This window comes from Dasypus novemcinctus, chromosome 24, assembly GCF_030445035.2.
Source record: "Dasypus novemcinctus isolate mDasNov1 chromosome 24, mDasNov1.1.hap2, whole genome shotgun sequence".
Classification (NCBI taxonomy): domain Eukaryota; kingdom Metazoa; phylum Chordata; class Mammalia; order Cingulata; family Dasypodidae; genus Dasypus; species Dasypus novemcinctus.
The window spans coordinates 30,513,278-30,523,261 of record NC_080696.1 but is presented as its reverse complement, the minus strand read 5'-3'; positions in this window follow the sequence as shown (position 1 = coordinate 30,523,261).

Below are 9,984 nucleotides of genomic sequence, written 5' to 3'. Positions count from 1 at the left end.
AAAACAAAACAGAACAGGCCAAGGATTTGCATAGACATTTCTCCAAAGAAGACGTACAAATGGCCAATAAGTACCTAACAACAACATACTCAACATCACTAGTCATTTGGGAAATGCAAACTCACCTCATACTCACTAGGATGATTGTAATCAAAAGAGACAAAAATAAATATTGGCAAGGATGTGGAGAAATTCAAACATTCATACATTTCTAAAGGGAACATAAAATAGTGCATCAACTTTGGAAAACAGTTTGACAGTTTCTCAACAAGTTACATGTGATGTTGCAATATACCCCAGCAATTCTACCCTTAGGCATTCAAAAAAATGAAAAGTATGAGTCCACAAAAACTTGTATACAAATGTTTTGAGAAGACTTGTTGATAATAGCTAAAAAATGGAAACAAATCAAATGACCATTAAATGAAGAATGGGTAAGCAAAGTGTGATATGTCCATAAATGGAAATATTTTATTCAGCTATAAAAAGGAATGAAGTACAAATTTAGGTACAACATGGATGAACCTGAAAAACTGTATACTAAGTGACAAAAGTAAGACATAAAGTGCATATATTGTATGCTTTATTTTCTATAAAATATCTAGACTAGGTAAACGTTATTTATTAGTTGCCAGGGTCTTGGTCTTCAGGGTAGGGGAGAATGGGTGGGTGTTAATGGGTATGGAGGGTTTTTATTTTTGGGTGGCTGATGAAAATATTCTGGAAATAGACAGTAGAGATGTTAACAATTTTGTGAGTATGCTTAAAACCACTGAGTCATAAACTTGTAGGTGAATATTATGGAGTGTGAATTAATTTTTAAGAAATGATTTTAAATAGATATATCACTCAAGAAGATTTATAAATGCCCAATAAGAACATCAAATGATGCCCAACATCTTATCCATTAGGGAAATGTGAATTAATACTACTACCACGAGATGCCGCTTCTAACTCAGCAGAGTGGCTATAATAAAAACTCCACAATAAGTGTTAGCAATGAAATGGGAACTCTCAGCTATTGCTGGTGGTAATGTAAATTGGCACAGGCTCTTCAGAAAATTGTCTTAAGAACTCATAGTGGATTTTCACTGCTCTTAAGGTAATAAAATCCTTTATCTTTCCATGAGTGGCTTGGTCCTGAGAGTCAGAGGGATCCCCTCCTTTTCTGGTTCCCACATCAGGTATTCTTTTTTTTTTTTTTTTTTTTTTAATATTTATCTATTTTTTTTTTTAATTACATTTAAAAAAATATATGAGGTCCCATTCAACCCCACCGCCCCCGCCCCCACTCCCCCCACAGCAACACTCTCTCCCATCATCATGATACATCCATTGCACCTGGTAAGTTCATCTCTGAGCATCACTGCACCCCATAGTCAATGGTCCACATCATAGCCCAGACTCTCTCACGTTCCATCCAGTGGGCCCTGGGGGAATCTACAGTGTCCCGTAATTGTCCGTGAAGCACTATCCAGGACAACTCCACGTCCCGAAAACGCCTCCACATCTCATCTCTTCCTCCCGTTCCCCACACCCAGCAGCCCCCATGGCTACCGTTCCCACACCCATTCCACATTTTCTCTGTGGACATTGGATTGGTGGTGTCCATTGCACACCTATGTCAAGTGAGGGCTTAGATTGCACATGGGTACTGGATGCACTCTTCCCGCTTCTAGTTGTAGACACTCTAGGCTCCATGTTGTGGTGGTTGACCTTCTTCAACTCCATGTTAGCTGAGTGGAGTAAGTCCAATAAGTCCAAGTGTAGGAGCTGAAGTCTGTTGAGGCTCTGGGCCTGGGTGTCATATTATCAGTCCAGAGATTCAAATCCCCTACATATATCTTAAACCCAGCACCAACTACAATTCCAATAAAGTAGCATGCAAGTCTTGTGAAAAGAGATCCCCTCTGAGTCCATTTCCATCACGCAGAAACACCAGCTCCAAAGAAGGGCCATCTGTCATGGCAGTGAACCCCTTCTGCCATGACCATAGAACCCGTGGGTCTCTTTATCCCTCAAAAGAACCAATACCTGGGGTTGTATCTACCTTATCTGTTTCTTAGACTCTGTTCAGTTGTACATAGGGGTATTCCTTCTGACAACCTCCAGACTCTTTTTTAGAGACTCACAGCCTTATAATCTCATTTCTCCTTTCCATTTCCCCCTTACATTAGGTCAAACCGCTTCCCGAAGTCATGTTATTATATGTAGACAGGTATATTCTGCTGTTCCGCATTGAATCTTTAATTCAAGGTCATTTTCTAGTTGCTTCTTCAGCTGGTATGTGGTAGTGATCCCTCGGTGCCAGGGAGGCTCATCCCCGGGTGTCGTGTCCCACGCTGGGGGGAATGCATCACATCTACACGCTGAGTTTGGCTGTGAGAGTGGCCACATTTGAGTAACATGAAGGCTGTCAGGAGGAAACCCCCAGGCACAATGCTACTCTAGGCCTTGTTCTTATTGCAGGTGCATAGGCTCAAAAGTGTAGCCATTAGTATCAAGAGCCCACTGTTGGGCCCTCCTTCCTTCCTGGTTCTTGCCGTTGCACCTGGAGGATTGCCGCTGCTCTCCCAGGGCCCACAACAGTGACCCCCCGGCCAGGAGCCCAGTACCCCCCCAGCTGTTGTTTTTAATTGTTTCCACTATGAGTATATATAGACATTACCATATACCCTGGGCATATGCCCTGTATAACTCCCTGTCAACCATATATATCCTGTCAATAACATCCCATATCAGTATTCCTCCGCTGCCATTGTTGAACCACTCTGTGATCCAAAACTTCCCGTAAAGTGAATCCCAACATAATGTCAGCTTCAGAAGAGTCTTAGATCACCAAAATTCATATATACAATATACAGTATTTCCCCAGATCCACCATAAAACCTTTTCCCTTCCACAGCAATAATCTTTTAACTTATTCATATCATATTTCCTGAAACTGATTTACAGATTCCGAAACTATAGTTTTCAAACAAGGTAACATTTGTGCTTACTATGTGGTCCATACTTTAGGTTGTACAGTTTTCTAAATTTTTTAGTTATCCTATGTTTTGTCTTATGGTTTTCATTATTAGTCTGTTGTCCCCTATATGTTTTTGGTGTAATATTAGCTGTTTTATATTCATCCTCGTGTACTCTCACATAACTCCTCTTTTGCCCCCTTATTTACCTTTGTTCCATCCATTGCACGTCCATTTTCCCCTCCCCTTAGGGCCCACAACGCCTGCCAATCTAATGCCCTGGGAGCCGTCCTTTCTCACGAGAGATACAGTTCTCTCTATTCGATGGCATTAGTCTTCCCCAGGATACCACATCAGGTATTCTTGTCACAAATACATTCTATTTGAATTTCACTTCCAGCATTATCACCTTTTTGCTCCTTCACTATACTTTCATATTTGTTGGCCAATCCTTTATTACAATTATTAACTTTTGTAAAATGTTACTTGGGATCATCACTGGGAAACAAGGAGGCAACACAAAGACACAGTTTTCTGTCTGTGCATGAATTAAATAACAGTCACAGTGATCAATACCCCATAGGCTTTGAAAGAAGTGTTGTGTTTGGCCACAGATCACAATAAGCATCTGTTACTTACAAGGTGATTTATGGTCTAAAGAGCTAGCAGTGAAATTTGTACTCTATGCATTACTCAAAATCAATTTGCCATAGTAACTGAAATTTGAATCAAATTGTGACTGATATTTAATTAAACTGCTGTAAAAAGCAATAACTATTGTATTGGTTTTTTGTTGTCCGTCTTCCTCAAATAGAACATAAATTCTAGCAGATAAGGGATAGTTAGTATCAACAGTGGCCAGGCTATTATACAATATGCCCTACTTTTTTTTTTTTTTTTTTTTTTTTTGAGGTACTGGGGCCAGGGATTGAACCCAGGACATTGTATGTGAGAAGCTGTCGCTCAACAACTGAGCCACATAAACTCCTGAACCCTGCATATTTTTATTTATTTATTTTTATTTATTTCTCTCCCCTTCCCCCCCCCTTGTCTGCTCTCTGTGTCCATTCACTGTGTGTTCTTCTGTGACCGATTCTATCCTTATCAGTGACACCGGGAATCTGTGTTTCTTTTCGTTGCATCATCTTGTTGTGTCAGCTCTTCGTGTGTGTGGCACCATTCTTGGGCAGACTGCACTTCCTTTTGCACTAGGCGGCTCTCCTTATGGGGTGCACTCCTTGCACATGGGGCTCCCCTACGCGGGGGACAACCCTGCATGGCACGGTACTCCTTGCACACATCAGCACTGCACATGGACCAGCTCCACATGGGTAAAGGAGGCCCAGGGTTTGAACTGTGGATCTCCCATGTGGTAGGTGGACGCCCTACCCATTGGGCCAACTCCGCTTCCCCTACATATTTTAAAATAAATGAATGAATACTTCATTCAGGGTATTGTTATTTGTTGGATGTTGGATTTCAAAAATAAATCTTTTCTCCATTTAATCACTTGGTTCTGCATTCTAAAGCTCTCTTTATAAAAATTACTCTTTTTTAAAAGTTTTTCTTCTCCAGTTTTTTTTAATTGAATTGTCTTTTTAAAAAAAAGATACATAGATCACAAAAAATGTTACATTGAAAAATATAAGAGGTTCCCACATACCCCACAACCCATCTCCTTACTCCTCCCAAATCAACAACCTCTTTCATCACTGTGGCACATTCATTGCATTTGGTGAATACATTTTGGAGCATGCTGCACAGCATGAATTATAGTTTACATTGTAGTATACACTCTCCCCCAGTACATTCAGTGGGTTATGGCAGGTTATATAATGTCCAGCATCTGTCCCTGCAATTTCATTTAGGACAAGTCCAAGTCCCAAAAATACCCCCACATCACATCTCTTCTCCCCTCTCCCTGCCCTCAGCAACTACCATGACCACTTTCTCCAGATAAATGTGAGAATTTCTGCCATGACTAGTCACAATAGTTCTATAGTAGAATACCAATAAGTCCACTCTAATCCATATTTTATTCCTCATCCTGTGGACCCTGGGATGATGGTGTCCACTTCACCTTTATATCGAGAGGGGTATTAGATCCCACATGGCTGATGGATGCAATTTTCCAGCTTGCAGTTGTAGGCACTCTGTTCCCAGATGTGGTGTTTGACCATCTTCACCTCCCTGTTAGCTGAACTGTGTAAGTCCAACGAACCGGAGAGTAGGAGTTGCAGCTCTGCTGAGGCTCAGGGCCCATCTGGCACATGGCCAGTCCAGAGATTCAAGTCTCCTGGGTATACACCAACCCCAGAGCCAACCACAGGTTCAGTAAAGTGACAGAAGAGGCAAGTCTAGAAAGGTCACATCTGAGTACAACTCCATCACACTCTGGAACACAAATTCCAAGTAGGGTCCATTGACAAGGCACTGAGATCCAGAGTCACCTACAATGACCAGAGAACATTGTGTAGACGTCTCTGTAGCCCTCAGGAGCACCAGTACCTGGGGTAGTATCTACTTTGGCTGTCTCTGGGATCCTGCTGAGGTGTATGTAAGCATGACCCCTCTGATGGTCTCCCAACTCTTTTTTAAAGACTCTTAGACATATAAACTCATTTGTCTTTACCATTTCCCCCTATTATTCAAGATTTTTTTCTAGTTGCATCACCAGTTAGAGATTGGTAGTAATCCCTCGGTGCCAGGGAGACTCATCGCTGGGAGTCATGTCCCATGCTGGGGGTAAGGTAATGCATTTACATGCTGAGTTTGGCTTAGAGAGTGGCCACATTTGAGTAACACGGAGGCTCTCAGGAGGTAACTTTTAGGCACATTGCTGCTCTAGGTCTAGTTGAAATTTCAAACACACAGGCTCATAAGCATAGTCATCAGTATCAAGGGCTCTTCATTGGAGCATCTTCTTCACTGGTCTTTGCTCTTGCACTTGGGGGATTGTTACAGTTCCATTGGGAAATGTGACGAGCTCCCCTGGTTAGGAACTCAGCACTCCCTCAGTTGTCATTTGTAACTGTAACTGCTATGAAAATAACCAACATATATCCGAACATTTTTATGTACCCTATATACATGCCCTGGAGAACTCCCTCCCAACCACTTGTCCCACATCAATAACACCCCAGACCAGTGTTCCTCCCCTGCCGTAGTTGAACCCCTCTGTGGTCCAAAACTTCTTAAAAAATGAAACCTAATATATTGCCAAATTAAATTAATAGGAAAATGAAATAGTAGTGATAGGTTTAAAGATTAGAAATAGAGTACAAACTAATTTAGAAAAACTAAAATAAAGTAAAAATAAATTGGGGTATTAATAAATGAAAAATATCATGAAACTTTGTTTTGACATTTTGCCTTCATCACTGTAATAGGTGTTGCCCTGTATTACAGTGGCAAGGCAATTTCTTTCATTTCTTCCTCAGTGTCTTCGCCCTTTTTTAAATTTTTTCTAATTTTAAATTTTGTCTTCAAAAAAGTTTTAGATTACAGTAAAGGCACATATATAGGGAAACGGACTTGGCCCAGTGGTTAGGGCATCCGTCTACCACATGGGAGGTCCGCGGTTCAAACCCTGGGCCTCCTTGACCCGTGTGGAGCTGGCCCATGTGCAGTGCTGATGCACGCAAGAGTGCCCTGCCACACAGGGGTGTCCCCTACGTAGGGGAGCCCCATGCGCAAGGAGTGTGCCCCGTAAGGAGAGCTGCCCAGTGCGAAAGAAAGTGCAGCCTGCCCAGGAATGGCGCCGCCCACACTTCCCATGCTGCTGACGACAACAGAAGCGGACAAAGAAACAAGATGCAGCAAATAGACACACAGAACAGACAACCGGGGGAGGGTGGGGAATTAAATAAATAAATAAATCTTAAAAAAAAAAAAAGGCACATATACAGTACGGGGGACTCCCATATATCCAACGTCAAACCCTTTGTCCCTTTCTCAGCAATGATCTTTTTACATACTCATGTAATATTTCCTGCAGCTGATGTACAGATATTGAAACATAGCTATCAAATATGATTCCCTTTTGGTCTACATTATGGTTTATACTTTAGACTGTACAATTTTCTAAATTTTTAGTTACATTATGGTTTACATTATGGTTTATATTTTAACCTACAGAATTTTATACATTTTCGGTGAAATTTAACATGTCTTATATTCTTCATTGCATGATCTTGTGGAACATTTCCATTGCCCCCTAGTTACCCTGCTTCCATCTATTCTATTCCTCTCTCCCCCTCCTATCAGGGCCCACAGTGACAACCAAGCTTCATTGCTTGAAGAACCAGATTCATAGATACTTGCAGCAATGCTGAGCATTTCACACACTAGACTGTCCTCCCCGATTGGGAGCCACCAATTCTCTTGAGAAACACATTTCCTTCTGTTTGAGAACATCAGGCCTCCCCATGATGTGGGTACTCCTTCCTACTCATTGTACAGGTCTCCACCCAATAATATCACACACTATGACAAGATGAGCACTCACACACTCCCTACAAGCTGGCCCCTGTGCCAGATGCTCCCCCTTAAGTTCCTTAAACAGGTAATCCTTCCTTATTATATTTTCTAAGGAGTTTTCTCAGTGTTTTAGTTTCAACCACATACCTGACAATCTCCCATGTTCTACTGTTCCTCCCAACCCTCCCCTCAATTCATAGGGCCATCTGACCCATCCTCCCAACCCTAGCCCCCCTCAAACCTGCAAAACCCCAACCAATAGTATCCCTATGCCCCCATCTTATCCCTTCCCTGTACAAATACTTACCTCCACTTTATCATAGATTTCACCAATCTAGGAGTCAGCTCACAACCTTCCTCGGCCCCCCAATTTCCTGTAAACCTATCTTGCATTCTCTAGCTCTCTGAGACAGCTTGATTTGCTTATTACATATCAGAGAGGTCATGCAGTATTTCTCCTTCAGTGACTGGCTTGCTTCATTCAACATAAGATCCTCATCCATGTTATCCCATGTGTTTGTACTCCATTCCTTCTTATACCTGAGTAGTATTCCATTGTATGTATATACCACATTTTGTTTATCCATTCATCCGTTGACTGGCATTTGGGTTGATTCCAACTTTTGGCAATAGTGAATAATGATGCTATGAACATTGGTGTGCATATATCAGTTTGTCCTTGTTTTCAGTTCTTTTGGGTATATACCCAGCAGTGGGATTGCTGGGTTATATGGCAAATCTATAGCTAGTTTTTTGAGAAACTGCCAAACTGTCTTCCAGAATGGCTGGATCCTTCTACATTCCCACCAGCAGTGGATGAGTGTTCCCATTCCACCACATCCTCTCCGACACTTGTAGTCTTCTTTTTTTTTTTTCAAATAGCCAGCAGTCTTATGGGAGTAAGATGGTATCTCATTTGATTTGCATTTCCCTAGTAGCTAGTGATTTTGAGCATCTTTTCATGTGTTTTTTAGCCATTTGTATTTCTTCTTTGGAGAAGTGTCTGCTCAAATCTCTTGCCCATTTTTTAATGAGTTGTTTGTCTTTTTATTTTCAAGATATAGGAGTTCTTTATATAGGCAGGATATTAATCTCCTATCAGATATATGGTTACCAAATATTTTCTCCCATTGTGTAGGCTGTCTTTTCACTTTTTTGACAAACTCCTTTGAGGTGTAAAAGGTTTTAATTTTGAGAAGGTCCCATTTATCTATTTGTTCTTTTGCTGCTCGTGCTTTGGGTGCGAAGTTCATGAAGCCATTTCCTATTACAATGTCCTGTAGATGCTTCCCTACATTGTTTGACAAAGGTCTTGATGGTCTTGGCTCTTATATTTAGGTCTTTGATCTATCTTGAGTTGATTTTTGTATAAGGTGTGAGATGGTAATCCTCTTTCATTCTTCTACATATGGATATCCAGTTCTCAAAACACCATTTATTGAAGAGGCCATTTTCTCCCAGTTGAGTGGACTAGGTGGCCTTATTGACTATCAGATGACTGTATATGTGAGGATGTATATCAGAACTCTCAGTTCAGTACCATTGGTCAGTATGTCTCTCCTTGGACCAATACCATGCCGTTTTGACAACTGTAGATTTGTAGTATGTTTTAAAGTCAGGTAATGTGATTCTTCCATTTCATTTTTTTTTCAATATGTCTTTGGCTATTTGGGGCCCCTTTCATTTCCAAATAAATTTCATAGTATTTCTAGTTCATCAAAAAATGCTGTGCTGATTTTTATTGGGATTGCTTTAAATCTTTGGGTCGGATAGACATCTTAACAATATTTAGTCTTCCTATCCATGAATAAGGAATATTCTTCCATGTATTTAGGTCTTCTTTGATTTCCTTTAACAGTGTTGTTTAGTTTTCTGTGTATAAGACTTTTATATCTTTAGTTAAATTTCTTCTTAGGTATTTGATTTTTTTTACTATTGCAAATGATATTTGTTCCTTGATTGCTTTCTCAGATTGCTCATTATCGATGTACAGAAATGCTACTGATTTTTACTGCATTGATCTTATAACCTGCTATTTTACTGAACTCATTTATAAGTTCTTGTTGTAGACTTCTCAGGGCTTTCAATATATAGGATCATGTTGTCTGCAAATAGTGAAATTTTTACTTTTTTCTTTTCACATTGGATGCATTTTCTTTTTTTTTTTTCTTGTGGTACTTTAAAAAAATTGATTATTTTACTACATTCAGAAAATATGAGGTCCCCACACACCACCAAACCCCACACCCCACACCTCCCTGCACAGCAACCATTTCCTCCATCATCATGAGACATTCACTACATTTGGTGAATACATCTCTGAGCACTGCTCTCCCACGTTCCATCCAGTGGGCCATGGGAGGACACACAAAGTTTGGTGATTGTCCCTGCAGCATCACCCAGGACAACTCCAAGTCCCGAAAACACCTCCACATCTCATCTCTTCCTCCCATTCCCCACACCCAGCAGCCACCATGGCCACCCTCTCCACACCAATGCCACATTTTCTTTGATTACTAATCACAATAGTTCATGAAAA